Raw genomic sequence first — 6843 nt, forward strand, 5'->3', positions numbered from 1 at the left:
GTGCTTGAATTACACCATAAATTTTGTGAAATTGAAAACAACACATAAATCAAATCTTATCAGATGTAAAATTTCTAAAATGTGTTTTGGACTTTGGACTTGTATTTTGTCAGTGGGTGTAGTGATAGGACAAGGAACAATAGTTTTAAACTGAAAGAGGGTAGGTTTAGATTAGATATTAGGAAGAAATTCTTCACTCAGAGGGTGGTGAGGCCCTGGCACAGGCTGCCCAGAGAAGCTGTGGCTGCCCCATCCCTGGAGGTGCTGAAGGCCAGGCTGGATGGGGCTTTGGGCAACCTGGGCTGGTGGGAGGTGTCCCTGCCCATGGCAGGGGGTTGGGACTGGGTGATCTTTACAGTCCCTTCCAACCCAAACTGTGATTTTGGGATTGTATGACTCAACTCCCAAGAACTAAGATTTCTATTCATATGTAATCTTTGTGTGGGAAAAGGCAATGCTTTGCAAAAAAGTTAGAAAAATATTTTTATGTCATGTAAATTAAAGTCAAGTTATAATTGGCATGTAAAGCCCGCAGGTCAAGCCATTCAAAAACACTACACATTCACTTGCTACACTTGAATCTCAGAGATAGACACCTTGCTTTAATTTTTGTTCACACAGCACTAATTCTCTCTTCATGGCATTTAGGAATTGTGTAAGCATGCACAGTCAGTATAAGGAATATTTAGAAAGAATAAAAGCTCTCTAGAGAAGGCTTCCAGTCTGAAAAGATTTTTTTCCAAGAGCCAGCCTTTTTGTAATGAGAGGACAGAAATCTGTTCCTAATCTTTCTGGTGTATATATAAAATTTTATGTCTTTTTCTTAAATTGTGTTTTCACACAATTGTTCTTCCTCATCTGCAATCCCTACAGATGCCTGCATGGAAAAGGGACCTAGACATAAGACCTGGCCTCATATTGCAACTTCTCTTTAAAAAAAAAAAAGAAAAGGAAAAAGTTAAAATGACCATGTCAGTAACTTGTTGCTTGTTTTTTGTTGTTTTAAAGCACCCATGTATCATTCCATACCATAAGATACTCCTCTCTCCTCCTTTCTTCCAGTTTTGATAGTATTCACTGTCACTGGAAACAGTACCCAACATTTACTCCCTATACAATGAGAACAAACACATAAAAGTTTATGAGGGGATTAAACATATAATGGTGGCAGTAAATAGATTGAAACAAATATCTGAACAGAATATAAATCTGAATCGAGGGTTGAATTGGTTGAAGAAAAAAAAAAAAAAAGATTTCATTCTACTGAAGATCTCGAGGTGATCAAACATCTGTGGCATTTTTGGGGTTGTAAAATGCCTCTATGGCTAGCTATAAAGGACTGGTGATACATTTAGAGTCTGGGGGGGGGGGGGAATAAAAAAAAAAAGTATAGCAGGCTTGGAGCAGATTTGAAGATTTTTATCTGAGAGATTTTAATGGAATTCTGAGAGGGACTGATTTGATGTTTCTGTGGCATATAAACCCTTTTTCCTCACACATCATCCTAGACAAGGGTGATATAAGACACCGGTGGAAGGATCAATGAGACACACTGGAGCACGAGTTTCTCTGCACAGTAACAGCACCTGCTTCTACCTCCTCTATCAACATCAAGCGACTGCAGATTTGATATAGCTGCTGGCTGGCTACAGCCCAATCCAGGGAGCACTGCGATAAAGCACAAGGCTTGAGGAAGCACAAAAAGTCTTAGCAGAGATTAACTCAATCCCTTGACTGAAGTAGAGCATCTACTTACTTGGTCTCACGGGCTAAAGGTCTGGTTGGCAGAATGATTACCACTGCCAGAATTTCTCTTGTATTAGCTGTCCCTGGAAAGTCCTGGTTTCTTTCAAATGCAACCTACCTGGAGCAATTTCTCTTTTGTCACCTGAGTCTATCTAGTGCCATACATCACATAAGCTTCCAGACAATAACAAAAAGTCTGAAGTTCTCTGTTACAAGCAGATATTTACCCACCAAATAACATCATAGAAATTAGAGTTTCAAAGGGGAATATGAAGAGTGGGTTTGAGAAAACCTGGGCAAAGTCAGCCCCAAGGAATGGGAGGCCATCCAGCATTCCCAGCTGCCCGGCTGCATGCTGTAGTTGGCTGGTGGTGGATCTCACATGCAACCAAAGTGTATTTCAGGCACATCCTGTAACTTCAGGTTTGAGTATACAAATAATATTCAACGCAGTGTTCAATCTGCATTAGTTAGGTGTTGCTATGGTCTGGTCATGCATCTCTGCTAAGCCTCTTATTTGAAATTACAGGGACTTTTGTGACTTGTACATAAAACTACATGTCAATGAATGAACTTTTGGGCACTGGTTAATGCAGAATGTGTGGTTATTGTTAGACAGAGAAAGCTGATGTATGGACAAACTAGGGCTGCTCACTTCAGGAATCATATTGCCCCTTAACTTCTCAACCTAACTAACCACACACCAGGCCTGCCAAAGATAAAGTGTTAAAACTACGTGTTATTTACCATTTTAAAACTAGAAGGTGTTAATAACTGCTACATGTTATTTATCATTTAAATTATAATTGTAAGGACTCTTGGAAGAAAACACAACAGGAAAATACCTGGGACATTGTCACATAAAATAAAGCTGGTAGAGAATTATTGCAATTCTGCCCAATCATTATATGCATAGTTTTGTTGTAAAATTTGACATTCTTTTGTTTTTTGTTGAAAAGACAGTGGAAATAAAGTGTTTGGAAGAACATATATCCTAGACTATCCCAACAGCCCCCTCTGTGATAATGTGAAGCTTTCCAGAATAACTATTTCCCTTTAAGATATTAATTCACTTAGCTAACAGTGCCCAGATTTGCCTGTACCCCATTCTGAAACATGTTTCAGAAATGTATAGTTCTCTCTGGAGAGAACTATATCAAGCTCCTCTACAAGGGGAGAAAAACAACTACACAAATCCTGTCAAATACTCAATCAAATACCTGTGGTTTGCTCCCATTTACTAGCAATTTCATATGTTACAGGGCCTCTTTGGTGCAGCTGCTGTGAACCACTAGCTGAAAATTGGAAATCTACTATGAATCATATTCACATGAATTGTTGTAAGTTTATACAAAAGGACAGCTACCTAATTGAGAAAGCATCCATAAATATTTACTTCCTGATAGGCAAGATAAGCTGCATACCAAAAAAAAAAAAAAAAAAAGAGATGATGTTTCCAGTTCTCTACAAAGCGTATGCTCTCAGTAGCTGCCAGCAGCACTGCTTCTCATGTAAGTCCCAGACGAAACTGCAGCTTTGTTGGTCTAAATGGTCTACAGTATAAAAGATAGTCTATTAGCCAGGGAAAGTTCCCTTCTGTGGGTATAAATCTGAAGTTAAAGGTCTTATTCTAAACATATTCAACCTATCAGTTTGGGAAGAATGCTAGCCATATGCACAAATATTCCTTACATAAAGTTAAGATTTTTTTTCCCTGGTTAGTAGACATGATGGGAAATAAATTAAAAACGATGACAACAACATTTCTTCCTGGCTCCTAATAGCAGAACATTATTTTCATTTTTAATCTACCAATATTATTCTTGCGTGTTTCCATCCTCAGCTGAGTAGAAACAACTCGTGAGCTAACATTGATAATAAATGCAAGTGCATTAAAGCTTTCAGATCAGTGGTCACAATGCTACACAAGCTGACATAACCACCTTTCAGAGCAAAACAAGTCCTTTCACAACTGCTTCATTTCAGGAACCACCTTTCCCTCCAATTATACACAAGCAGCAAAACAGCTGTCAACTCCTAAACTCACTCACATGTCTTACCTAATTAGGCTTTATTGTACAGCATAACTAGTTTCTGGGATCAAATATAAAAGGGTAAAAAATCATCAATCAATAGAAAATGAAATTAAAAGGAATGAAAAGACTGTAGGTAGGGTTTGCAGGAGCAATACTGTGGGTAATCAGGACAAACAATTTTGTCATCACTCCTACCTTAAGGCAAGGTCAGCCTCTGAGAGCAACCTAATCCGGTGGAGATGAAGTTTGGCAGGAAGGCAAACAAATAATATAAACAGGTTAGTCAATTGTTTAGTCAAAGCTCAACTTCTAAGTCAAATAGAAAACAGAGAAATAGAAAATGTATTGTATTATTTATTTACAAAAGGAATACATTTTAATCACCAGCTCTCTCTGAAAAAAATATCAAAAGAAGCTCTGTTGGAGTTCCAAAGATCATGTTATTTCTAAACTTGAGCAAAGCATCCTAAGTATTGCTCTTAGCCATATTAGGTTAAAGTAACAGCGCTCTCTAAGTTCCAAACTTTAGCCAGAGATCCAAAAACATGTGCTTTCTTGCTCAGTAATGTCAGTTAGTTGAAGAGCTGAAAAAAAAATGAAGGTTTATGTCCAGCAAAAAGCAGAAGTTATGTGCAGGAATAATGCTGGACCCTTGAACATGTGAAGAGAATATGGTCTAAATAATTACATTTTGGATCAATTAAAAAATAAAAAATAAAAAATCTGCTAACATGTGCCTTATTTGATTTTTAAAATTACATTGGTTCTTGTAAACCATTTTGCTAGTGGCCCACGCTTTAACTCACTAGTATGTAGCAACTCAGAGTTCACAGGCAAGAAAAATGCTCTGGCTTTGTCTGTGAAATTCTGATTTTTATTTTTTCTGAGATACAGTGCTGCATCTCTTATCTTTTATCATCTTTTATCTGCAGCCCCAAAAAGCTTGGCAGGAGAAGAAATCAGCAGCTAAGCACCAAGGAGCAGCAGCAATGAGGCAGATGTGTGCTGCCATCAAAAGACAGCCCAGAGCCACCCCACATCACAGCGAGCTGGGAGCTACCAGCACTTGAGGTGGAGGTAAACACAGGAGGTGAAGGACAGGAGACAACCTGGGATCCTTCACAACCATCTCCACATCTCCAACGTTCACCCTCAGCCACATTCCCATCCAAATTCATCATTCCTTACTGCAAATGCCACTCGTTACACAGCTAAACTGTGCTACAGTGCTGAAGGCACGCTACCAACCATGCCTTGTAAGAAGGACACAACTGCCTATTTTCTACAACTCCCATTATAAACTATAGGAAATAAAACCCTCATTGAAAGCATAGTGGTTTAAAAATAGGCACTAAAAATGGAGGAAATGCCAATTTTTAAATGAGCTCTACTTGTGTGCATGCATCATGCTACTACGATTGCACACAAACTTTTTCTCCAGAGAAGCCTCATCTTGTTCAGCAGTGAGGATAAATACATGAGGAGGCAGGATAATAACCACTCGTGCAGCCTGAAACCTGGAATATGCCAGTGTTTTAATTCTGTAAATTTACAGTCTGAGCATCACGAATGGGTTCCCTTGTATATATTAAAAAAAAAAAAAAAAAAAAGAATTTAAATAATATACTTAAAAGATATTTAAGTATATTATTATTAATATACATCAAGGACAATATCCTACTGCTTTTTTATGGCATTAATACTATAAACTTGTTTCAAAAAAAGAGAATATAAAATAAAACTGAACATTAAATACAAAAGCCACTTTTTTTAAACTAAAATGCATATATACGTTATAAATCAGCCTGTATGTTACTAAAAAGGTCAAAGTTAAAACTTTTCTGCTTCTTTAAGAACTCATCATGACTACAGAATTGCGTCTGACAGAGCTGATGTTCTTTCAAACTTTTACTCAAAGCCTTTCTGCATGCTGCATACTCTCATATAACCATACCGTTAAAAAATGGGAGAATCTTTTAACATCAAAGCTGAGGTTGTTTTGTTTTGCATTATAATTACCTATGCTTATTAATCATATCAGTAAATCGTTAACTATGCATGAAAAATACAAGCAAAATTAATATATTGATCTTAAGCAAAAATTAATACCAGATACTTGTCCCTATTACTGGATACCTATGGTAATTTTCTGGTCAGATTCACATGTGCACTCTGGCACACCACAAAACAAAAATTAAATTTTTATCCTCGAGAATCCTATCAACCAATTCCAGCATAGTAAGAGCAAAAGCAGACAGAAGAAACATTTGGATGCAGATGGTACATATACAAGGGGTACTGGAATACACCTTTATTAACAACTGACATGAATGTAACAGATTTATCTTTTGCACGTGTGGTGTACTCGTAAAGTACAACAGAAGAACTAAGCCCAGTAGCTGGCATTAGGCAAATTTATACATCCTACCGAGTTACTAAGCACAAACAATCATCCGCTGAACTTTCCAAGAAGAAAAACGTTGACTGAGATGGAGAACAGTGACACTTGAACATTTTTTTCCTTTTCCACTCGCACTTCTCCACTTCCATTTTGGAATGTGTTCATTTTACATAGAAACCAATTCCATTCTTACAAACCCTGTTTTGTGTACCAGTTCCTGATCAAGACACATAAGGATTATAGTATACTCATTGCACATTAATAGACAAAATGACATGGCCTTGCAACCTAAGAAGCACCTGTCATGAAGTACTCGACGTGTCATCTAGCTCCCAATTCTATTAGAGGATACAGGAGAAGATGGCATGACAAAATTTTATGTTGACGTGGAGCCTGCTGGAGCAGACTCCAATTCACCTTTGCTCAGTTGAGAATTAAACCATTTTCTACCCCCTTTAAACAACCACAGAACTAAATACTCAAAGCTCTCCTTCTCACTTATTGCCCATAATGAGTCTGTTGACCAAAGTCCCCAGACAGGTCTAAGGATTAGCTGGGCTATACAAGTGATTACCCAAGGTTAAAATAATCTGGTACTGAAATTATGAGCAAGGGCAACATTCGTTCTTCCTTAGTTACTGCAATCAGTAACAGGCATCA

At 37.6% G+C, this 6843-nt stretch overlaps 1 long non-coding RNA gene across 1 annotated transcript in view; it reads left to right on the top strand.

Annotated features, from left to right (window-relative positions):
• Positions 1-6207, top strand: part of LOC137852232 (uncharacterized) — a 34501-nt gene extending 28294 nt beyond the window's left edge. The window contains exon 5 of the long non-coding RNA XR_011093741.1: positions 4715-6207. This is a non-coding gene — a long non-coding RNA (uncharacterized lncRNA). The remainder of the gene's footprint in view (positions 1-4714) is intronic.
• The last annotated feature ends 636 nt before the right edge of the window (positions 6208-6843 follow it).

The sequence above is a fragment of the Anas acuta genome, chromosome 2, assembly GCF_963932015.1.
Source record: "Anas acuta chromosome 2, bAnaAcu1.1, whole genome shotgun sequence".
Classification (NCBI taxonomy): Eukaryota; Metazoa; Chordata; class Aves; order Anseriformes; family Anatidae; genus Anas; species Anas acuta.